This window comes from Canis aureus, chromosome 30 (assembly GCF_053574225.1).
Source record: "Canis aureus isolate CA01 chromosome 30, VMU_Caureus_v.1.0, whole genome shotgun sequence".
NCBI lineage: Eukaryota > Metazoa > Chordata > Mammalia > Carnivora > Canidae > Canis > Canis aureus.
In genome coordinates this window covers 3,917,492-3,943,019 of record NC_135640.1, presented here as the reverse complement: position 1 = coordinate 3,943,019, position 25,528 = coordinate 3,917,492, and the positions used below count along the sequence as shown (strand labels likewise).

General features: G+C 45.1%; 1 long non-coding RNA gene across 8 annotated transcripts in view; it reads left to right on the top strand.

Annotated features, from left to right (window-relative positions):
• Positions 1 to 21,396, top strand: part of LOC144301696 (uncharacterized) — a 102,729-nt gene extending 81,333 nt beyond the window's left edge. For 3 of the 8 annotated variants that reach the window (XR_013368430.1, XR_013368427.1, XR_013368426.1), the window contains one exon: positions 5,360 to 6,229. This is a non-coding gene — a long non-coding RNA (uncharacterized LOC144301696). Of the gene's footprint in view, positions 1 to 5,359; positions 6,230 to 20,223 lie in introns of those variants that run through there. The other 5 variants (XR_013368429.1, XR_013368428.1, XR_013368432.1 and 2 more) reach the window with 3 other exon arrangements.
• The last annotated feature ends 4,132 nt before the right edge of the window (positions 21,397 to 25,528 follow it).

The window sequence follows — 25,528 nt, the reverse complement described above, 5'->3', positions numbered from 1 at the left end:
GGTGACGCTTAGTGTCTTTCCGTGTGTCTGATGGCCATCTGGCTGTCTTGTCAGAGACAAAGTCCATTCATTTTTGTGCCCATCTCCAGTTGCATAATTTGTTTTTAGGATCTTGAGATTTATATTTCCTTTATGTGTTTTGCATACTAACTCTTCACTGAATGTGTTGTTTACCAATTACTCATTTCATTTTGTATGTTGCCTTTTAGCTTTGGTTTTTTCCTTCACTTTGCGGAAGCTTTTCAATTTGATGAATTCCCAATAGTATTTTTGCTTTTGTTTCCTCACCTCAGAGGCATATCTAGAAAGAAGATCCGGGGATCTCTGGGTGGCACAGCGGTTTAGCGCCTGCCTTTGGCCCAGGACCCGATCCTGGAGACCTGGGATCGAGTCCACGTCAGGCTCCCTGCATGGAGCCTGCTTCTGTCTCTGCCTATGTCTCTTTCTCTCTCTGTGTGTGTATGTGACTATCATAAATAAATAAAAATTAAAAAAAACAAATTTGTATATATATATATATATATGAAGATCCAATGGCCAATGTCAAAGACATTGCTGCCTATCTTTTCTTCTTTGTATGGTTTCAAGTCTCACATTTAGGTCTTTCATCCATTTTGAATTTATTTTTTATATATATGGTGTAAGAAAGTGGTCCAGTTTCATTCTTCTGCATGTGGCTGCCTGGTTTTCCCAATACCATTTGTTCTTTTCCTGGGGTCAGGGTTAGGGTTTGTTGAAGAGACTGTCTTTGTGCTTTGGATATTCCGTCCTGCCTTGTTGTCGATTAATGGATCATAGAGTTACAGGTTTGTATCTTGTTTCAGATTTCCATTCTGTTCTATTGATCTAAGCATCTCCTGTTGGGAGATCCTTGATTACTGATTCAATTTCTTTGCTGGTTATCTGTCTGTTCAAGTTTCTTATTTCTTCCTTTTTCATTTTTGCTATGTTATATATTTCCAGGAATTGATCTATTTCTTCCAGGTTCTAGGTTGCTGGCATATAATTTTTCATAATGTTCTCTTATAATCGTTTGTATTTCTCTAGTGTTGGTTGTAATATCTATTTTCTCATTTGAGATTTTATTTGGGTCCTTTCATCTTTTTATCTTTTTTCTTTTTTAAGGATTTATTTATGGATTCATGAGAGACACAGAGAGGCTGAGGTATAGATACAGGGAAATTGAGGCTCCATGCGGGGAGCCTGATGTGGGACTTGATTCCCCCAAGACCCCTGGATAATGACCTGAGCCAAAGCAGATGCTCAACCACTGAGGCACCCAGGTGCCTTACTGATTCAAATCCTTTGCTTGTTATGGGTCTGTTCACATTTTTTATTTCTTCCTATTTCAGTTTTGCTCGTTTGCACATTTCTAAGGATTTGTCCATTTCCTCCAGGTCTCCCAGTATGTTAGCGTATAATCTTTCATAGTATTCCCTTATAATTGTCTTATTTTTCTGGTGTTGATTTGATCTCTCTTCTCTCATTTGTGATTTTATTTATTTAGGTCTTTTCTCTTTTCTCGTTGATAAGGCTGGCTAGGGCTTGATCCATTTTCTTAATTATTTTGAAGAACCATCTCTTTGTTTCGTTATTCCATTCTACTGCTTTGTTGTTTATGTATTGTTTATTTGTGCTCTCATCTTTATTTTCCCTCTCTTCTATAGGCTTTAGGCTTTGTTTACTAATCATTTTCCAGCTTCTTAAGGTGTAGTGTTAGGCTGTGTATTGGAGACTTCTTGTTTCTTGAGGTAGGCCTGTATTGCTATGTACTTCCCTCGTACGACTGCCTTTGCTACATCCCAGAGGTTTGGAGAAACATGTTTTCATTTTCATTTGTTTTAAATTTCCTCTTTAATTTCCTGGTTGCTCCATTCATTCTCTAGTAGGATGTTCATAATCTCCACGTATTTTTGGTCTGTCCAAATTTTTTCTTACTGTTGACTTCGAGTTTCATAGCATCGTGGTCCAAAAATGTACAGGGTGTGATATCAACATTCTTGTACCTGTTGTACCTGTTGAGGGCTGATTTGTGGGCCATGATATGACCTGTTCTGGAGAATTTCCCATGTGCAATTGAAAGGAATGTGTATTCTGCTTTAGGAAGAAATGTTCAGACTATATCTGTTGAGTCCCTGTGGTCCAGTGTGTCAAGGCTATTTTTCCCTTGTTGATTTTCTGTATAGACGATCGGTCCATTGCCATAAGTGGGTGTTAAAATCCGCTGTCATTGTATTATTATCAGTGAGTTCCTGTACGTTTGTTGTTAATTGGTTTCTATATTTAGGTACTGCCATTTTGGCAGCATAAATATATAGTTGTTTGATCTTGATATAGAGTCTGTTTAATTATGAAATAATGCCCTTCTTCATCGCTTGTTACAGTATTTGTTCTTTCTTTTTTGAAATGTAAATACTTTAGTTATTCATGAGAGATACACAGAGAAGCAGAGGCAGAAATATAGGCAGAAGTACAGGCAGGCTCCCCAAATAGAGGCCGATGTGGGACTCGGTCCTGGGATCCCCAGGCATACAGGAACGGGGATGATGGGTGGAGGAGGGGCCCCGGAACACGGCCTGCCCCGGCCCCCTTGACAGAGGGAGCACAGACATCTGGGTAGCTTTGCACAGAAACTGGTGACCTGAGGCTTCCTGGCTGTCACTCTGTCCCAGCCCCTCCTGGCCCGCGGGGCACAGCCTGAGTCCCAGTAAAGTCTGTCAGGTCCTGAACCTGGCGTCTGGCCACCCCTGGAAGTCACATGGGGAGGTCAGCTGGGTGTGGATGGTGGCGCCCCTGCAGGGTTGATGGGGCCTGGGTGGTGCCCCCTCCTCCTGCCTGGGGGTCTCTCCAAGCCCCGTGCAGTGTTCTGGGAGACACAGAAAAGGGCTGGCTCTGCATTTTCGCACCACAACACTTTATTGACTTTCTACAGCAAATGGCCTCAGAGCCGAGGGTGAACGCCTTCCCCTAGGGACGGAGAGCTTTCTGTCCTTTAGGGGAGGGCAAGAATGACACAGGTTGGGGGGCGGGTGCTGGAGTCCCTCACCTGGGAGCATGTGTGGAATCCGGGTGGGGGCGTGTGTCCTGAGGTTTCAGCCTGAGAGACGGTTCTGAGGAGAGCAGAGCCGACCTGGACCTGCAGCTCATGGGCTCCTGTGCTGGGTCCCCGCAGGGCAGCGGGACCCCAGCCTCGGGCTCCCAGGTACCCCAGCACATGGAGCAGCCTGCCTCCTGGTGTGAGTATGGGTGGGGCCCACCAGCCTACCCCTGCTCTCCCCACACTGGGGTGTCCCAGGATCCAAAGGGCACCCTAGGTCAGCGACCTGGATCGGTGGGGTACGCCCAGGGCCCAAGAGGCCACATCCAGCTGTGAGACAGCTTGCTCAGCCCGGGGCCAGAATCCAGGGCTGGCCAGGGCCATGAGGGGCTGGATCCCATTAGTCTTTGTGTTAGGCCTGGGGGGGAGCTCAATTCAACTCAGCCCCCACAGAGCCCAGGGCCAGGTCAGCCCAGGTTCCTATGGGTTAGGGGCTGGTGTCCTGTGCAGGGTGTGCCGCCCTCCAGGAGGGACAGTGGGCGGAGGCAGGACATGGTGGATCTTCTGCACCACTCATCTGTACCCACCCTGTCGGGGGCTCCCTGTCTTTCCAGCTCCCTGCAACCCCTGGGTACTCTATGGGACACCCGGGCTTCTGATGGGATCAGGGTATACAGAGAAACTCGGGGAGGCTGAGCATGTCCCACAGGGGGCACCAAGTCGTTGCTAGGGATAAATGGTGTGGGGGTGGATCCTGTGGGAACAGGGGTATGATTGTGGTGGAGTGTGGGGGATGGTGTAGGGGGGATGGTGTTGGGGTATAGTGTGGGTGGGGATTGTGTGGGGCTGTGTGGGTGTGAGGGGGATCATTTAGGTGGGATGCCTTTGGGGATGATGATGTAGGGGGATGGAGTGGGAGTGGGGAATGAGGGGGATGTCGTGGGGGGCCTACGCACACAGGGTATCTCCTTCCCCTAAGATGCACAAGGAGACATCTACAGTTAAAGGCGACCCCAGTTTGGGGTTTGTTGTGACACCTGCCCCTGGGGTGCGGTGTGGTCAGTGCAGGGCCGTGGCTGGTCCGGGGGCATTATCTGGGGGGTCATCAAAATATGCATGCTTTCAAATTGCAAATTGTCTCAAATTAAATGCATAGAATTTAGAAATATATAAAGCACCGAGAGTGGGTGTCACTCTGACCCGTCCAACCCTCATGGGATCGATGTGTATCCTGCTCCAGCCGCGGCCATGCCACCTGGCCCCTAGGTCCGGTTCCTGCCCGCCACATCCGCCACCCCATCCCCTGCTTCTCAAGGGGCCGTCCCTCTCCCCTTTGGTGTTCAGCTCCCATGGCAACCCCTGGAGGCCCCATCCTTGTGGCCTCCTCATCCCTGAGGCCCAGTGGGGTGGGCACAGTGGTCATCCCAATCACCCTACCATGGAGTGGTGTGTTGTTGGCTGCTGTTGCTCCCCTTGGTGTCAGAGGCCCGTTTTCCCTACACAGAACCCCCCGGGGCCCCAAAGCCCCCTGGCCCAGCAGCCTCACCCGACCCCTAGCAGTCCTAATATATGATGTGGCTGCCGAACGTCCTGTTGACGTCCAGGTCTATCTGCGTGATGTCCCTGGAGGAGACCAGGGCCTCCTCCTTCATTTCCTGTGGGAAAACTGGGGAGGAGGAGCAGGCATTAGGGACAGACCCCGACCTGTCACGAGCAGCCGTGCTGGGCAGGGAGCCCTGTGGTCACCATGGGAGTGTGTCCTGCCAAAACCTCCTTCCTTCCTCTGGGATGCCAGGGATGGGGGGAGTCCCCACCGTGCCCGTGGGACCTTTGTGAGGGCCTGTGCCCAGTTGTTGTGGGCGGGGAGGCGACGGAGTGTCAGCCTGGTTGGGAGGGGATAGGGGTTCAGCCAAGGTGGGAGGGGACATGGGGGTATTGTGCCCAAGATTGCGTATCCGAGAAACCACTAAGGAGCTGACACCGATGCAAACACACAAGGGTTGAATTCCAAACTCGAGTTTGCGTCCCAGTACACCCAACACAGTGGAGCAGGGACTAGGACCCGGAGTTGGGTTTTAGCTTAGTTTTAAGGGCTGGTTTCAGGGACCTCCAGAAGGGCTGGAGTAATTCCTCAAGTTCTGTTTACATTTTGATATGGGGCCTTCAAGGGCATTGAGCTGTGCTCTCATTCTAATAGGGGCTTCCTGCCCTTGGCCTGGGCTCTGTTTTGATTCTATTGTGGGGCTTTCTAGGACATTAAGCTGTAAACTTTTGTTTTTTTCCTGTAACTGAAGTAATGTAAATTTCATCTCTTCTTCACAGGGGCCTGGGATGGCTGGACGTGTGTGCGAATGCTGAATTTAAATAGGAATGGCCTTAATTTTCTCGGCCTCCATGTGTCCTGTCCCATCCTATCTAGTTCCTTCCCCCTTCCCAAGAGCTCCTAAGAGAGCAATTGCAAATTACCTCAGCTTTGCATCCTGTGTTGGGGGGACAGGCCCAGTGATTGTGATCAGGAAGACCTGGTGTATGGGTGTCCCAGCTGTGCAGCAGGAATCGATGCTGCTGACTCTTATTCCCTAAGCCTATCTTGACAACTGACTTCGTACATAGAAAAACTCTCCTTTGTCTTTAAAAGATGAAGAGCGGGTCAAAGTGTTTTTTCTCTGCCCATCTGATTGCTCAGATTCCAATGTGAGACGTATTTCCTGTTAATAAGGATAATTTACTATCCGTAGTACTATGGTTAGAATATTCTGACACAAGTAGTTCAGAGGGATGAGGGTTTCTCATCTCTTTCTTCACAGTTCAGTCACTCATTAGAAAATGCATCTTTATGGATTTGGAAAGTACTGAGAGACATTATTACCAATCGTCCTATTATTATGTGAAGGATTCTTCCCTGAGATTCTTCCCCTGTTTCAACTGACACTGAAACACTGTGAACTCTCTGGAAGACAAATGTCAAGGAAATAAATGTTATGCATTGCTAATTTTAAATGCACTTGCAATATGGTGTCTATTGTACTAGAAGTATTTTTATCTGATTTTTGCTATTTATTATCCTTTATTGCTTTTCAGGTTGAGGAGGCATTATACGTGTTCATAAGTGTTTTTCTTTCCTTCTGATCTAAAATTCTTACTATGTTTCCATCAAAGGAACTCTTTAAGAATAAGGCAAAGTTAATTAAACTATTCTTAAAATGTCTTCACACTTGGAGCCTGATTCATTTAAGTCAATTTTCAAAATAAATCTTATTTATTAGGAAAAAAACAAAGATTTATAGGGAAATTGAGAAGATACTACAGTGCATTCACATGCACTTGTACTCAATTTCTCCAATTATTGATATCTTATATTAGTACGGTACAAATATTAGCTAATGAATCAATATTAAAATAGTCACAATAGCTAAAGACCATACTTTATTCAGATTTCCTTAGTTTTTGCTAAGTTGCCATCCCTCATATCACATTCCATTTGTCCTCATGTTTTCTTAGGCTCCTCTGGATTGTGACAGTCTTTCAGCCTTTCCTTGTTGTTGAACTGGAACACTTTGAGAAGTAGAGTATTTTTTAAAATTTCCCTCAGTTGGGACATGTCTCATTTATCTCATGATTGAACAGTTTTTGTGGATTATATACAGAGATATACTGCCATTTTCATTATATCATATAGAGGATAGATACTATCAACATGATTTGTCAGTCTTGGTATCAATCTGATGATCTTGCTGAGGTAGTGTTTGTCTCCTTTCTCCGCAGTAAACTGATCCTTTATTATTATTATTAATTATTATTATTATATTATCAATATTATTTTAAGTTTTTCACATTATATTTTGTAGAAGGAAGTTACTATGTGTATTCCACACATAAGAGTGGGAAGCTATGCTCATGAACTTGACGGTGGAATGTCTGCAAAAATTGTTTGAAATACTTCTACATGGGAGATTTCTCTTCCTTGTGGGTTTGTTTCTTTTTCAAATATATTTTTTATTTATTTGAGAGAGAGTGGAGAGAAAAAGCATGAGCGAGAGGGGCAGAGGGAGAGGGAGAAACAGGTTTCCTGTTGAACAAATAGCCTGCCTTGGGTCCTGGATCATGATCTGAGCCTAAGGCAGAAGCTTAACTAACTGAGCCACACAGGTTACACTCTTCTTTCGTTCCTTCCTTCCTTCCTTCCTCTTTCTTTCTTTCTTTCTTTCTTTCTTTCTTTCTTTCTTTCTTTCCTTCTTTCTTCTTTTAATAATAATTTTATTTTTTATTTGTGTTCATGTCGCCAACATACAGAATAACACCCAGTGCTCATCCCGTCAAGTGCCCCCCTCCCATTCACCCGCACTCCCTGTCCTCCTCCCCTCCCAGCACCCCTAGTTACTTTCTCAGAGTTAGGAGTCTTTATGTTCTGTCTCCATTTCTGATATTTCCCACACATTTCTTCTCCATTCCTTTATATTCCTTTTCACTATTATTTATATTAACGCATTGAATGACAACATACGTTTGTCCTTCTCTGATTGACTTACTTCACTCAGCATAATACCCTCCAGTTCCATCCACATTGAAGCAAATGGTGGGTATTTGTCATTTCTAATAGCTGAGTAATATTCCATTGTATACATAAACCACATCTTCTTTATCCATTCATCTTTCGATGGACACCATGGTTCCGTCCACAGTTTCGCTATTGTGGACATTGCTGCTATACACATCAGGGTGCAGGTGTCCCAGCGTTTTATTGCATCTGAATCTTTGAGGTAAATCCCCAACAGTGCAATTGCTGGGTCGTAGGGCAGGTCTATTTTTAACTCTTTGAGGAACCTCCACACAGTTTTCCACAGTGGCTGCACCAGTTCACATTCCCACCAACAGTGTAAGAGTCTTCCCTTTTCTGCGCATCCTCTCCAACATTTGTTGTTTCTTGCCTTGTTAATTATCCCCATTCTGTGCTGTGAGGTGGTTCTCATTGTGGTTTTGTTTTGTATTTCCCTGATGGCAAGTAATGCAGAGCATTTTTCCATGTTCAAGTTGGCCATGTCAATGTCTTCCTCTGTGAGATTTCTCTTCATGTCTTTTGCCCATTTCATGATTGCATTGTTTGTCTCTTGGTGTTGGTTTTAAGATGTTCTTTATAGATCTTTGAAACTAGCCCTTTATCTGATACGTCATTTGCAAATATCTTCTCCCATTCTGTAGGTTGTCTTTTAGTTTGGTTGACTGTATCCTTTGCTGTGCAAAAGCTTCTTATCTTGATGAAATCACAATAGTTCATTTTTGCTTTTGTTTCTTTTGCCTTCGTGGATGTATCTTGCAAGAAGTTACTGTGGCCAAGTTCAAAAAGGATGTTGCCTCTGATCTCTAGGATTTTGATGGACTCTTGTCTCACATTTAGATCTTTCATCCATTTTGAGTTTATCTTTGTTTATGGTGAAAGAGAGTAGTCTAGTTTCATTCTTCTGCATGTGGATGTCCATTATCCCTGCACCATGTATTGAAGAGACTGTCTTTCTTCCAATAGATAGTCTTTACCCCTTTATCGAATATTAGTTGACCATAAAGTTCAGGGTCCAATCCTGGTGTCTCTTTTCTGTTCCACTCATCTATTTGTCTGTTTTTGTGCTAGTACCACACTGTCTTGAACCACAGCTTTGTAGTACACCCTGAAATCTGGCATTGTGATGCCCTCAGATATGGTTGTCTTTTTTAAAATTCCCCTGGCTATTCAGGGTCTTTTCTGATTCCACACAAGTCTTTTTTTTTATTATAGTCACAGAGAGAGAGAGAGAGACAACCAAAGCGAGAAGCAGGCTCCATGTACCGGGAGCCTGACATGGGATTCGAACCCAGGTCTCCAGGATCGTGCCCTGGGCCAAAGGCAGGCGCCAAACCGATGCACCACCCAGGGATCCCAATTCCACACAAATCTTAAAATAATTTGTTCTAAATCTCTGAAGAAAGTCCATGGTATTTTGATAGGGTTTGCATTAAACCTGTACATTGCCTTGGTAACATTGACATTTTCACAATGTTAATTCTGCCATTCCATGAGCATGGAATATTTTTCCATCTCTTTGTGTCTTCCTCAATTTCTTTCAGAAGTGTTCTAAAGTTTTTAGGGTATAGATCATTTACCTCCTTAGGGTTATTCCTAGGTATCTTATGCTTTTGAGTGCAATTGTAAATGAGATTGACTCCTTAATTTCTCTTTCTTCAGTCTCATTGTTAGTGTATAGAAATGCCATTGATTTCTGGCAATTGATTTTGTATCCTGCAACGCTACCAAATTCTGTATGAGTTGTAGCAATCTTGGGGTGAAGGCTTTTGGGTTTTCTAGTTACAGTATCATGTCATCGGCGAAGAGGGAGAGTTTGACTTCTTCTTTGCCAATTTGAATGCCCTGAATGTCTTTTTGTTGTCTGATTGCTGAGGCTAGGAATTCCAGTACTATGTTGAATAGCAGTGGTGAGAGTGGACATCCCTGTCTTGTTCCTCATCTTAGGGGAAAGTCTTCCAGTGCTTCCCCATTGAGCATGATATTTGCTGTGGGCTTTTCATAGATGGCTTGTAAGATGTCGAGGAATGTTCCCTCCATCCCTACACTCTGAAGTGTTTTGATCAGGAATGGATGCTCTATTTTGTCAAATACTTTCTCTGCATCTAATGGGAGGATCATATGGTTCTTGGTTTTTCTCTTGCCGATATGATGAATCACATTGATTGTTTTATGAGTGTTGAACCAGCCTTGTGTCCTGGGGATAAGTCCTACTTGGTCATGGTGAATAATTTTCTTAATGTACTGTTGGATCCTATTGGCTAGGATCTTGTTGAGAATTTTTGCATCCATATTCATCAGCGATATTGGTCTGTAATTTTCCTTTTTGGCAGGGTCTTTGTCTGGTTTTGGAATGAAGGTGATGCTGGCTTCATGGAACGAATTTGGTAGTACTCCATCTTTCTATCTTTCCAAACAGCTTTAGTAGAATAGGTATGAATTCTTCTTTAAACGTTTGATAGAATTCCCCTGGGAAGCCATTTGGCCCTGGACTCTTGTGTCTTGGGAGGTTTTGGATGACTGCTTCAATTTCCTCCCTGGTTATTGGCCTGTTCATTTTTTCTCTTTCTTTCTGTTCCATTTTTTGGTAGTTTCTGGCTTTCCAGGAATGCGTCCATTTCTTCTAGAATGCCTAATTTATTGGTGTATACCCAATAATATAATAATAATTATAGCCAATAATATAATAATATTATAGCCAATAGTATGTTTTAAAAATCGTTTTATTTCCTTGGTGTTGGTAGTGACCACTCCTTTCTGATTCATGATTTTATTAATTTGAATATTCTCTCTCTTCTTTTTAATAAGGTTGGCTAATGGTTTATCTATCTTATTAATTCGTTCAAAGACCCAAGTCCTCGTTCCGTTGATCTGTTCCACAGTTCTTCTGGTCTTGATTTCCTTGTGTTCTGCTCGAATGTTAATTAACTCTATTCTTCTGTTGGGTGTAGGATCTATCTGCTGTGTTTTCTCTAGCTCCTTTATGTGTAATGTTAGCTTTTGTATTTGAGTAGTTTCCCATTTTTGAATGGATGCTTGTATTGTGATGTATTTCCAACTTAAGGCTGCTTTTGCTGATCCCAAAGATTTTGAATGCTTGTATGTTCATTCTCATTAGTTTCCATGAATCTTTTTAATTCTTCCTTAATTTCCTGGTTGACCCTTTCATCTTTTAGCAGAATGATCCTTCACCTCGACGTGTTTGAGGTCCTTCCAAAGTTCTTGTTGTTATTTAGTTCTAATTTCAAGGCATTATGGACTGAGAATATGCAGGGGATGATCCCAATCCTTTGTTATCAGTTCAGACCCTATTTGTGACCCAGTATGTGATCTATTCTGGAGAAAGTTCCATGTGCACCTGAGAAGAATGTGTATTCAGTTGAGTTTGGATGTAAAGTTCTGTATATATCTGTGAAATCCATCTGGTCCAGTGTATCATTTAAAGCTCTCGTTTCTTTGGAGATGTGCTTAGAAGAACTCTCGAGGGTAGAAAGAGCTAGATTGAAGTCACCAAGTATAAGATAATTATTATCTAAGTATTTCTTCACTTTCGTTATTAATTGGTTTAAATATTTGGCAGCTCCCGCATTCGGGGCCTATATTGAGGATTGTTAAGTCCTCTTGTGGGATAGATCCCTTAAATATGACTTAGTGTCCCTCTTCACCTCTCACTACACTCTTTGGGTTAAATTTTAGTTTATCTGATATAAGGATGGCTACCCCTGCTTTTTTTTGAGCACCATTTAAATGGTAAATGGTTCTCCAACATTTTATTTTCAGATTGTAGGTGTCCTTCTGTCTAAAATGAGTCTCTTGTAGACAACAAATAGGTGGGTCCTGCTTTCTTATCCAGTCTGAAACCCTGCACCTTTTGATGGAGTCATTAAGCCCGTTCACATTCAGAGTTACTATCAACAGATATGAGTTTAATGTCATCATGATATCTCTTCAGTCCTTGTTTTTGTGGATTGTTCCACTGAACTTCTTCTTAAAGGGGAATTTTAAGAGTCCCCCTTAAAATTTCTTGCAGAGCTGGTTTGGAGGTCACATATTCTTTCAGTTCCTGCCTGTCTTGGAAGCTCTTTATCTCTCCTTCCATTTTGAATGAGAGCCTTGCTGGATAAAGTATTCTTGGTTGCATGTTCTTCTCATTTAGGACCCTGAATATATCCTGCCAGCCCTTTCTGGGCTTCCCGGTCTCTGTGGAGAGGTCTTCTGTTATCCTCATGCTCCTCCCCATAAAGGTCAGGGATTTCTTTTCTCTTACTGCTTTAAGCATCTTCTCTATATGTTTGGAATTTGCAAGCTTCACTATTAAATGTCGAGGTGTTGGACGGTTTTTATTGATTTTAGGGGGGGTCTCTCTATTTCCTGGATCTGAATGCCTGTTTCCCTTCCCACATTAGGAAAGTTTTCAGCTAGGATTTGTTCAAATACTTATTCTGGCCCTCTGCCCCTTTTGGCGCCCTTGGGAACCCAAATTACACGTTGCCTTTTCTTCCTCAGGCTGTCGTTTATTTCCCTTAATCTGTCTTCCTGGTCTTTTAGTTGTCTGTCTCTTTTTTCCTCAGTTTCCCTCTTTCAATCAACTTGTCTTCTATGTCACTCCCTCATTCTTCCACCTCGTTAACCCTCGTCGTTAGGACTTCTAGTTTATATTACATCTCATTCAATTGATTTTTAATTTCGGCCTGATTGGATCTAAATTCTGCAGTCATGAAGTCTCTTGAGTCCTTTATGCTTTTTTCTAGAGCCACCAGTAGCTGTATAATAGTGCTTCTGAATTGGCTTTCTGACATTGAATTGTAATCCAGATTTTGTAACTCTGTGGGAGAGAGGCCTGTTTCTGATCCTTTCTTTGAGGTAAGGTTTTCCTTCTAGTCATTTTGCTGAGTGCAGAGTGGCCAAAAACAAATTGTATTGGGAAAAGGAGAAAAAGAGAGGAGAGAAAGAAGGAAAGAAAAGAGAAAACGAAAAAGAATAAAGGAAGAAAGAAGGAGAAAAGAGAACAAAAAGAAAGAAAAAGAAGGAAAGGGGGGGAAAGGGTGGGGAAGCAAACAGAAATGAAAAAAACATGGGGGAGTATCTTCTGATTCTATATACTTTAAGTCCCTTGACTTCCCCTGGAAATTATCCGTCTAGTTGGTCTTCTGGGATAGGGGCCTGTTGTGCTGATTTTCAGGTGTTAGCACTTGGGGGAGCTGCTCTGTCCCCTGCATGGTGCAGGTCTCAGTGCGGGTAGTTTAACCCGTGAGGCCCCAGGAGGAACAACCCCAGTGTCAGCGGCCAGCTCTGGAAACCTGTAGTCAGCCCCTGCAGTAACTTGGGAGCAGTCCATCTGCAGGGCCTGGAGGCTCTGGGGCAGGGCCGCTGATCTGCTCAGCTCTGGGCAGGAGCGTCCTTGCTGTCCTTGGCCATCCGGGCCTCTTCCTGTCTCGGGGGAGGCTGAATCCTGGGCTGTGTCCCGGCGCCCTGTGCTCCAGGGCCTGCCCTGTTGGATTCTCACTCCCGGCCGCATAGCCGCCTCACTGCGGAGCCACCGCCCAAGCCCCTCCGAGTTGCTCCCAGAGCCCTGCAGCCCCCTCCGCACGGAGCCTCTTCCTCTGCAGGAGGCGCTGCCACCAAGCTGCTCCTGGGGCCATGCAAACCCCTCCGCACAGAGCCACCGCCCAAGCCCTCAGAGCTGGTCCGGGGTCAATGCATGTGCCCTGCAGCCCTTAGGGAGCTCGGTGCACTCTTCTGGGAGTGCTGTGTCTGTTAGTGACCCAGGGAGCCCGAGGGCATCTCCGCTTTCCTGGGGTCCTTCTCTGACTCCTTGAAGGCGCCATTCCACCCTGGAAGATTAGTGCAGCTCCTCCTTCTCCCAGGACAGAGCTCTTCTGTCCTGTGGGCACTCGCCCCGGCCTTAGCCGGCTCCTTGCAGGGCCCCTCACCCTTGGATGTCTTTTGTTCTTTATTTATTTTTCCCATCTTCCTACCTTGATAGAATCACGAACTTTTCTCACTGTAGCATTCGATCTCGTTTCTGTTTAAATCTCAGGCCGAATTCGTAGATTTTCTGGATGATTTGAAGGTTATCTAGGTAATTTCGTGGGGACAGGTGATTTGGGGACACTACACTTCCGCAATCTTGCCCCTCCTCCTCTATGTTGCCTTTTAGCTTTGGTTGTTTCCTTCACTTTGCAGAAGCTTTTCAATTTGATGAAGTCCCAATAGTATTTTTGCTTTTGTTTCCCGCACCTCAGAGGCATATCTAGAAAGAACATACAATGGCCAATGTCAAAGACTTTGCTGCCTATCTTTTCTTCTTTGTATGGTTTCAGGTCTCACATTTAGGTCTTTCATCCATTTTGAATTTATTTTTTATATATATGGTGTAAGACAGTGGTCCAGTTTCATTCTTCTGCATGTGGCTGCCTGGTTTTCCCAACACCATTTGTTCTTATCCTGGGGTCAGGGTTAGGGTTTGTTGAAGAGACTGTCTTTGTGCTTTGGATATTCCTTCCTGCCTCGTTGTCGATTAATGGATCATAGAGTTACAGGTTTGTATCTTGTTTTGGCTTTCCATTCTGTTCTATTGACAAGCGTCTCCTGTTGGGAGATCCTTGATTGCTGATTCAATTTCTCTGCTGGTTATATGTCGCTTCAAGTTTCTTATTTCTTCCTTCTTCGTTTTTGCTATATTTCCTGGAATTGATCTATTTCTTCCAGGTTCTTGGTTGCTGGCATATAATTTTTCATAATGTTCTCGTATAATCGTTTGTATTTCTCTAGTGTTGGTTGTTATTTCTCTTTTCGTATTTGTGATTTTATTTGGGTCCTTTCTCATCTTTTTATTTTTTCTTTTTTAAAGATTTTATTTATGTATTCATGAGAGACACAGAGAGGCAGAGGTATAGGCAGAGGGAAAATGAGGCTCCATGCGGGGAGCCTGATGTGGGACTTTATCCCCCATGTCCCCGGGTTCATGACCTGAGCCAAATCAGATTCTCAATCACTGAGGCAACCAAGTGCCTTGCTGATTCAATTCCTTTGCTAGTTATGGGTCTCTTCACATTTTCTATTTCTTCCTATTTCAGTTTTGCTTCTTTGCACATTTCTAGTATTTTGTCCATTTCTTCCAGGTCTCCCAGTTTGTTAGCATATAATTTCATAGTATTCCCTTTTAATTGTCTAATTTTTCTGGTGTTGATTGTGATCTCTCTTCTCTCATTTGTGATTTTATTTCTTTAGGTCTTTTCACTTTTCTCTCTTTAGTTTTAAGATTTTATTTATTTATTCAAAGAGATGCAGAGAGAGAGAAAGAGGCAGAGACAGAGGCAGAGGTAGAAGCAGGCTTCATGCAGAGAGCCCGACATGGGACTCGATCCAGGGTCTCCAGATCATGCCCTGAGCTGCAGTCGGCACTAAACCACCACACCACCAGGGCTGCTCCGTCTTTTCTCTTTTCTCATTGATAAGGCTGGCTAGGGCTTGATCCATTTTATTAATTATTTTGAAGAAACAGCTCTTAGTTTCCTTATTCCATTCTACTGTTTTGTTGTTTCTGTATTGTTTATTTCTGCTCTCATCTTTATTCTTTCCCTTCTTCTTTAGGCTTTAGGCTTTGTTTCCTATTCCTTTTCCAGCTCCTTTAGGTGTAGGGTTAGGGTGTGTATTGGAGACTTCTTGTTTCTTGAGGTAGACCTGTATTGCTATATACTTCCCTCGGGACTGCCTTTGCTACATCCCAGAGGTTTGGAGAAACATGTTTTCATTTTCATTTGTTTTAAATTTCCTCTTTAATTTCCTGGTTGCTCCATTCATTCTCTAGTAGGATGTTAATAATCTCCACATACTTTTGGTCTGTCCAAATTTTTTTTTACTGTTGACTTCAAGTTTCATAGCGTCGTGTTCCAAAAATGTACAGCGTTTGATATCAACCTTCTTCTACCTGTTGTACCTGTTGAGGGCTGATTTGTGGGCCATGATATGATCTGTTCTGGAGAATGTCCCATGTGCACTTGAAAGGAATGTGTATTCTGCTTTAGGATGAAATGTTCAGAATATATCTGTTGAGTCCCTGTGGTCCGGTTTGTCAAGGCTACTGTTCCCTCTTGATTTTCTGCATAGACGATTGTCCATTGCCATAAGTGTTAAAATCCCCTGTCATTGTATTATTATCAGTGAGTTCCTGTACGTTTGTTGTTAATTTGTTTCTATATTTAGATACTGCCATGTTGGCAGCATAAATATTTTGTTGTTTGACCTTGATAGAGAGTCTTTTTAATTATGAAATAATGCCCTTTTCATCTCTTCTTACAGTATTTGTTCTTTCTTGTTTGAAATTTAAATATTTTATTTATTTATTCATGAAAGATACACAGAGGAGCAGAGGAAGAAACATAGCAGAGTGAGAGGCAGGCTCTCCAAAGGGAGGCTGATGTGGGACTCGATCCTGGGATTCCAGGATCTCACCCTGAGCCGAAGGCAGATGCTCAACCACTGAGCCACCAGGTGTCCCCCAGGGTTTCGTTTCAAATCTCGTTTATCTGATATAAGTATGAGTCCTCCGGCTTTCTTTTGATATCCATTAGCATGATAGATGATTTTCCATCCCCTGACTTTCAATCTGTTGGTGTCTATAGGTCTAAGGTGAGCATGTTGTAGGGAGCGTACAGATGGAAGTTGTTTTTTTAATAATAATTTTATTTATCAGAGAGACAGAGAGAGAGAGAGAGAGTCAGACAATTATGCAGAGAGAGAAGCAGTCTCCCCACCAGGAGCCCAATATGGGACTCGATCCAAGACTCCAGGATCACACCCTGAGTCAAAGGCAGAGGCTCAACCCCTGAGCCACCCAGGCATCCCAGATCCACATTTTAAGCTACTCTGATACCCTATTTCTTTTGATTGGAGCATTTAGTCTATCAGCATTCAGAGTGCTTATTCAAAGATGTGAACTTTGTGCCTTTGTGTTACCCGTAGAGTTGGTGTTTCTGGTGACGTTCTCTGGGCCTTTCTAGTCTTTGTTGCTTTTGGTCTCTTTTTTCCCCCACTAGAAGAATCCCTCTTAAAATTCCTTACTGGACTGGTTAAGTGGTCATGAACTCCTTTATATGTAGCCTGTCTGGGAAAATCTTTATCTCTCCTTCTGTCCTATATGACACCCTTGCTGAAGAAAGTATTCATACAAATTGGACTGCAATAAAAATAAATTTAAAAACATAAAATAAATTCTTCTAATATGATTGAGGAAAATGGCATTTAGGAGGAAAACCAGAAGCAGAAAGAGAGGAGGACAGATTTCACCCTCTGTAGCCTTCACAGGGACCTGGTGTCCTTTCCAAGGAGGGGCCCTCCCTCCGGAGGATGCTTCCTGCCCCTCTGCCCTCCTTGTTGGAACACAGCAGGCACATCTCCGTGCCTCCAGCACCTCTGCAGTCATGGCTTATAGCGTTATCCATGTATCTTATTGGAGACCACAGTGTAGTGTATGTAACCATCTGGCTGCTGTTTGACAACATTTGGGGGATTCCGACTTTTGTTGGTTTTGAGGTGTGTGTGTGTCTATCACATGCAGCTATCACGTGCAGCTATCGGATCCGCTGGCTGGGTCACTAAAAAACACCAAAATGGTTGGCACAACATCATTTCTGGTGCTTGCGCTGTCTTGAGGTTTCAGCCTGAGTGATGGTTCTGAGGACAGCAGAGCTGACCTGGACCTGCACCTCATGGGCACCTGTGCTGGGTCCCCGCAGGGCAGCTGGACACCGGCCTCGGGCCCTCTGGGGCCCCAGCACATGGAGGAGCCCGCATCCCGGTGTGGGTGCAGGTGGGGCCCACCAGCTTACCCCTCCACAACCCACACTGGGGTGTCCTGGGATCCCCAGGGCTGCCCTAGGTCAGCGACCTGGATCAGTGGGGCACGCCCAGGGCCCAGCAGGCCACATCCAGCTGTGAGAGGGCTTGCTCAGCCCGGGACCAGAATCCAGGGCTGGCCAGGGCCATGTGGGCTGGGTCCCATTGGTCTTTGTGTTGGGCCTAGGGCGGGGGCTCAAATCACCCCAGCCCTCACAGAGCCCAGGGCCAGCCCAGCCCAGATCTCCATGGGTTAGGGGCTGGTGTCCTGTGCAGGGTGTGCCGCCCTAAATGAGGGACAGTGGGCGGAGGCAGGGCACAGTGGGTCCTCTGCACCACTCACCTGCACCCACCCTGTTGAGGGCTCTGTGTCTTCCCTCCTCCGTGCAACCCCTGGGTACTCTATGGGAAACCCGGTCTTCTGATGGGAGCAGGGTATCCAGAGAATCCCAGGGAGTCTGAGCATGTCCCACAGGGGTACCTGCACCAGGTCCTTGCTGGGGGCCGATGGTGTGGTGGTGGATGGTGTGGGGGCATGGGTATGAAGGTGGTGGAGTGTGGGGGAAGGTGTAGGGGTGATGGTGTTGGGGTATAGTGTGAGTGGGGATTGTGTGGGGCTGTGTGGGTGTTAGGGGGATGGTGTATGTCGGATGCCATTGGGAATGATGATGTAGGGGGATGGTGTGGGAGTGGGGAATGAGGGGGATGTCGTGGGGGGCCTGCGGACACAGGGCATCTCCTTCCTCTAAGATGCACAAGGAGACATCTTCAATTAAAAGCGACTAGTCTGGGGTTTGCAGTGACACCTGCCCCTGGAGCACCGTGTTGTTAGTGCAGGGCCCTGGCTGGACCGGGGGCATCATCTGGGGGTCATCATAATATGTATGTTTTCAAATTGCAAATTGTCTCAAATTAAATGCATAGAATTTAGAATAATATAAAGCACCGAGAGTGGGTGTCACTTTGACCCGGCCAACCCTCATGGGATGATGTGTGTCCTACTCCAGCCGTAGCCATGCCTCCTGGCCCCCAGGTCTGGTTCCTCCCCCCACGACCCCCACCCCATCCCCTGCTTCTCATGGGGCCGTCCCTCTCCCCTTTGGCGTTCAGCTCCCATGGCAACCCCTGGAGGCCCCATCCTTGTGGCCTCCTCATCCCCGAGGCACCGGGAGTGTGGGCACGGGAGTCATCCCCAGCATCCTATCATGGAGCAGTGTGTTTTTGGCTGCTATTGCTCCCCCGGCCTCAGAAGCTCAGTTTTCCCTACCCAGAAGGCCCCAGGCCTCCCTCAGGGTCCCAAAGCCCCCTGGCCCAGCAGCCTCACCTGACTCCCTAGCCATCCCAAAATATGGTGTGGCTGCCGAACGTCCTGCTGACGTCCAGGTCTACCTGCGTGATGTCCCTGGAGGAGACCCGGGCTTCCTCCTTCATTTCCTTTGGGATAACCGGGGAGGAGGAGCAGGCATCAGGGACACAGACCCCGACCTGTCACGAGCTGCCATGCTGGGCAGGGAGCCCTGTGGCCACCATGGGAGTGTGTCCTGCTGAAACCTCCTTCCTTCCTCTGGGAGGCCGGGCATGGCAGGAGTGCCCACTGTACCCGCGGGACATGTGTGAGGGCCTGTGCCCAGCTGTTGTGGGCGGGGATGTGACTGTCACCCTGGGTGGAAGGGGATAGGGGTTCAGCCAGGTGGGAGGTGACATGGGGGTGTTGTGACCAACATTGCGAATCCGAGAAACCACTACGGAGCTGACATTGATGCAAACCCACAAGGGTTGATTTGCAAGCTCGAGTTTGCGTCCAAGTACACCCGACACAGCAGAGCAGGAACTTGGACCCCGAGGTGGGTTTTTGCTTAGTTTTAAGGGCTTGTCTTGGGGACCTCCAGAAAGGCTGGAGTAATTCCTCAAGTTCTGTTTATATTTTGATATGGGGCCTTCAAGGCATTGACCTCTGTTCTCATTCTAATAGACACCTCCATCCTTTGGCGTGGGTTCAGTTCTTATTCGATTGTGGGGCTTTCTAGGACATTAAGCTGTAAACTTTTGTTTTTTTTTTACTGTAACTGAAGTAATGTAAATTTCAGCTCTTCTTCACTAGGGCCTGTGATGGATGGACTTGTTCAAACGCTGAACTTAAAGTGGAAAGGCCTTCATTTTCTCAGCCTCATTGCATCCCCTCCCCTCCTATCTAGCTCCTTCACCTTCCCCAGAGGTCCTGAGAGAGCAATTGCAAATGACCTCATCATGGCAGTGTTTGTTGGGGGTCAGGCCTAGAGATTTTGGATCAGGAAGAGCTGAGGTGTGGGCATCCCTGCTGTGCAGCTGGATTCGATGCTGCAGACTCTTATTCCCTAAGGCTATCTTGACAACTGACTTTATAGGTAGAAAAGCTGTCCTTTCTCTTTAAAAGATGAAGAGCATGGGGATCCCTGGGTGGTGTAGCGGTTTAGTGCCTGCCTTTGGCCCAGGGCGCGATCATGGAGACCCGGGATCCAGTCCCGCGTCGGGCTCCCGGTGCATGGAGCCTGCTTCTCCCTCTGCCTGTGTCTCTTCCTCTCTCTCTCTCACTGTGTGCCTACCATAAATAAATAAAATTTAAAAAAAATAAATAAATAAAAGATGAAGAGCGAGTCAAAGCCTTTTTTCTCTGCTCCACTGATTGCTCAGATTCCAATCTGAGATGTATTTCCTGTTAATAAGGATAATTTACTATCTGTAGTACTATGCTTAAAGTATTCTGACACAAGTATTTCAGAGGGATGAGGGTTTCTCATCTCTTTCTTCACAGCTCAGTCACTCCTCAGGAAATGCATCTGTAAGGATCTGGAAACAACTTAGAGGCATTAATACCAATGGACCTATTATTATGCAACGGATTCTTCCCTGAGATTCTTCCTCTATTTCAACTGACACTGAAACACTTTGAACTCTCTGGAAGACAAATGTCAAGGAAATAAATGTTATGCATTGCTAATTTTAAATGCACTTGCAATATGGTGTCTATTATAAAACAAGTATTCTTATCTGATTTTTGCTATTTATTATCCGTTCCTGCTTTTCAGGTTGAGGAGGCATTATACGTGTTCATAAGTGTTTTTCTTTCCTTCTGATATAAAATTACTTTGTTCCCATCAAAGGAACTCTTTAAGAATAAGGCAAAAGTTAATTCAACGATTCTTAAAATGTCTTCACACTTGGAGACTGAATCATTTAAGTCAATTTTCAAAATAAATCTTATTTATTAGGAAAAAAAGATTTATAGGGAAATTGAGAAGATAGTACAGTGCATTCATATGACCTTGCACTCAATTTCTCCAATTATTGATATATTAATACGGTACAAATAATAGCTAATGAATCAAATTAAAATATTCGCAGTAACCAAAGACCATACATTATTCATATTTCCTTAGTTTTTGCTACTTTACCATCCGTAATATCACACTCCATTTTTCCTCCTGTTTTCTTAGGCTCCTCTGCATTGTGACAGTCCTTCAGCCTTTGCTTGTTGTTGTTGAACTGGAACACTTTGAGAAGTAGAGTATTTTGTAAAATTTCCCTCAGTTGAGACATGTCTGTTGTTTATCTCATGACTGAACTGTTTTTGTGGATTATATAAAGAGATATACTGCCATTTTCATTATACCATATAAAGGATAGATACTATCAACAGGATTTATCAGTCTTGGCATCGATGTGATCATCTTGCTGAGGTAGTGTTTGTCATCATTCTTCGTAGTAACGTGATTATTATTATTATTATTATTATGAGTTATTATATTATCATTATCATTTTAAGTTTTTCATAATATATTTTGTAGAAGGAACTTACTATGTGTATTCCACACATAAGATTGGTAAGCTATGCTCATGCACTTGAGGGTGGAATGTCTGCACAAATTGTTTGAAATTCTTCTACATGGGAGATTTCTCTTCCTTATGGGTTTGTTTGTTTGTTTTTCAAAGATGTTATTTATTTATTTGAGAGAGAGAGGAGAGAAAAAGCATGAGCAAGAGGGGCAGAGGGAGAGGGAGCAGCAGGTTCCCTGCTGAACAGGGAGCCTGCCTTGGGACCTGGATCATGATCTGAGCCTAAGGCAGAAGCTTAACTGACTGAGCCACATAGGTGCCACTCTTTCTTTCTTTCTTTCTTTCTTTCTTTCTTTCTTTCTTTCTTTCTTTCTTTGTAATAATAAATTTACATTTTATTGGTGCTCAATTTGCCAACATACAGAATAACACCCAGTGCTCATCCCATCAAGTGTCCCACTCAGTGCCTCTCACCCATTCACACCCAACCCCGCCCTCCTCCACTTCCCTCAGCCCTAGTTCTTTTCCCAGAGTTTGGTGTCTTTATGTTCTGTTTTCCTTTTCTGTTATTTCCCACACATTTCTTCTCCCGTCCCTTATATTCCCTTTCACTATTATTTATATTCCCCAAGTGAATGAGAACATACAATGTTTGTCCTTCTCCGATTGACTTACTTCACTCAGCATAATACCTTCCACTTCCATCCACGTTGAAGCAAATGGTGGGTATTTGTCGTTTCTAATGGCTGAACAAGGCCCACCTTTTCTCTCTCTTCATCTTCTGAGTCTCCTATGATATGAATGTTATTGTTTTAATAAGTGGCTGAGTTCCCTAAGTCTGCCTCTGTGGTCCATAAACTTCCTTGTTTTTAAGGCTTCCCGTTGGGACTGCACCTCAGTTATAGCATTTTTAACATTGGCCTGACTAGATTTTAGTTCTTTTATTTCTACAGTAAGGGATTCTCTAGTTTTCTTCTGTGCTTTTTGTCCAGCCCAGCTGCTATCTTTATAATCATGGTTTTAAACTGTAGTTAGACATCCTATATGTGTATTGATGGACTTCCTGACTCTGAGTACTACCTCATGTTATTTTATGGAGGTGAATTTCGCCATCTCATTACTTTTTCCAGAAAAGAAAGAAGGAAGAAACAGAAAAACCAAGAAAATCAATAACAACTGCCCTCCAAAAAAAAAAACCTGATTATTTTGGGCTGCTTGTTAAAAGATTCTAAATCCCAAGATATGAATCACAATTAAAGAACCATGAAAGTAAAAATGAGAAATAAATAAGGTACATACATAAAAATTAAAATAAGGCAATTAATAAAATAGCATCAAAGAAAATAAACGAAAATAAAGCAAAAAGTACAAAGGAAGCTAGACCCTACATTCCAGGCAGAGCTGAAGCTCTGCAGCCTCTGTGGTCCAAAAACTTGGTGGCAGCGAGTGGTCTGTGCCAGGTCTGGGGATGGGCCCTGGTGTACATCTGCCTGGGAGATTCACCTGTGAGGTCAGAGGCGGGGTGGGCATCAGCACTTCTGGCCTACATCGGGCAGTACTGTGCTGCTCCCTGAGACTCGGCGCAGATGGGCAGGATGCGGGTGGGGACGCTGGGTCCTCTGGCTCTGGGGCTAAGCATTCCGCCTCCCAGTCTGCAGGCCCTCCACAGAAGAGCCCCCAAGCCCCCGGGTCTCCGCCGCTTCTCTCAGAACCCTGCTTTCACTCTGCCCGCGTCCGAGCTTCTTTTCCTTTTGTTTTTTTATCTCAGATTGTTGTGCCCAAGATTGAGAATCTGAGAAACCACCGAGAAGCCGATTATGATGCAAACACACGAGGGATTATTTACAAGCTCAATCTTCTGTCCAAGTATATCGGACACAGCAGAGCAGGGAATTGGACCCCGAGGAGGGTTTTAGCTTAGTTTTAAGGGCTGGTTTCGGGGACCTCCAGAAGGGCTGGAGCAATTCCTCAAGTTCTGTCTACATTTTGATATGGGGACTTCAAAGGCATTGAGCTCTGTTCTCATTCTAATAGGGGCTTCCTGTTCTTGTCCTGGGCTCAGTTTTGATTCAATTGTGGGGCTTTCTAGGACATTGAGCTGTAAACAGCAAAGGTTCCACACCTGGAAGGGGGACGTCACACTGTCCCTATATGCTGAAGACACGGTACTAGAAACAGGAAACCCGAGAGCCTCCACCAAAACCTGTTAGAAATAAGGAGTGAGTTCAGTAAAGTCACGGGACACAAACTGACCCTACAGAACAGAGTAGCCTTGCTGTGTCCCGACAATGAGCACTCAGGAAGGAAAGGAAGGCGTGACTCCCTTCTCAGGAGCATCAAGGAGAATAAATAATGAGACTGAACCAAAGGAGCACAAGACATGTGCACTGAGCCATACCAGGCTCTGGGAGGCTGTCCTGGGCTTGTGGGGTGGGAGCCTCATCTTGTGAAAATGTCCACTGTTCCTGAAGCGACCCTCAGTTTCAATGTCATTCCTATCAAATCATGGTGGCATATCTTAGAAATAAGAAAAAAAAAACCCATAACATCCATTCCCCCCAACAAATGACCCCGAACAGCAAATCAGTATTTGAGAAGCACGACAGAGTAGGACGCATCACTTTCTGATTTCAAATGATATCACAGAGACACAGGATAAAGTAGTGTGGTTCTCAGGCCCCTGGCTGGCTCCATCGGTTAAGCATCTGACTCCTGACCTCACCTCTGGTCCTGATCTCAAGGTCATGAGTTCTCTCCGTGGGCTGGGCCATGGACGAGGCGTGGAGCCTACTTAGATAAACCAGACCCACGTGGGGTGGTCCCGGCATAAGCTGAATGAGCAAAACAGAGAGTCCAGAAGGAAATGTGCTCTGATACAACTGATTTTTTTAACTTAATTTAATTTAAACCCAATTAATTAACATATATTGTATTATACTTTCAGAGAAAGAATTCAGGGATTCATCAGTTGGAGATAACAGCAGTGCCCGTGACATCACGTGCCCTCCTTCATGCCGGTCCCCTGTTATACCCCCACCTCCAGCGACCCTCAGTTTGTTTCCTATCATTAAGAGTCTGTATGTCCTACATCTGTTTTCATCTTACTTGTTTTTCCTTCCCTTCACAGTAGTTCATCTGCTTTACTTCTTTAATTTCACCTATGAATGACACCACACGGTCATTCTCTTTCCAGACTGACTTATTTCACTTAACATGATCCCTTTAGTTCTATCCACATCATTGAAAATGGCAAGATTTCCTTCTCTTTGAGAGCTGAGTACCATTCCTCTCTCTATGACCATCATCTATTTCCCATCCTCTTTATCCATCATCAGCCGGAGTACACCGAGGCTCCTCCCACAGTGTGACTAATGTGGACACGGCTGCTGTGGACATTAGGGTGTAGGTGTCCCGAGTCTCACTGCATCTGTATCTTCTGAGTGAGCTCCAGGCCTTTCAACTGCTGGTCACAGGGCGGCTTTATTTGTAACTTCCTCAGGGGCCTCCACACTGTTTCCAGGGCTGCTGCACCAGCCCGCGGTCCCGCCCACAGTGGATGAGGGTATGTGAGATTTCCAGGACGTGGTAAAAGTCTGGTCCACATTTCATTTCACGTCCTGTGGGCTGCAATTCCTTGTCCTTAAGTATTTCTGGGGAAGCCAGGTGTTGGGCTCCTTTTCAGTGAGAGGTTTCTAAAGCTAACTTGTCCCATTTGGAGCCTGAAAGGAGGCAGGTGGGGTCCATGGAGCACCCGCTGCCTCCTGCACAGCCTCCTGCAGTGCCGGAGCTTCCAGCAGGGGCTGCCCGAGACCAGGCCCCTCCCATGGGGTGTGCATGTGCAGTAGGCCTCATCTGCCTGCAGTAACAGGAGCCAGCCTCTGCTGGGGAGGCCTGAGGAGGACTTGGGGACGCATCTACGCTGATGAGCTGCAGCCTCCTCAGGACGTGCGGGAGTCTTTTGGGGGAAATTGTGCCGCGTTCACGCTGACAGGAGCCCCGGTCTCCTCAGGACCCGCGGTGAGGCTTTAGGAAGATGTGGGCCCGCATCCACCCTGACAGGAGCCCTAAGGCCGCCTCAGGACCCACAGGGAGGCTTCAGGAAGATGTGGGCCCACATCCACACTGACAGGAGCCCTGAGCCACCTCAGGAACCGCGGGGAGGCTTAAGAAATTGTGGGCCCGCATCCACGCTGACAGGAGCCCCTGAGCATCCTCAGGACCCGCGGGGAGGCTTCAGGAAGATATGGGCCCGCATCCATGCTGACAGGAGCCCCTGAGCCACC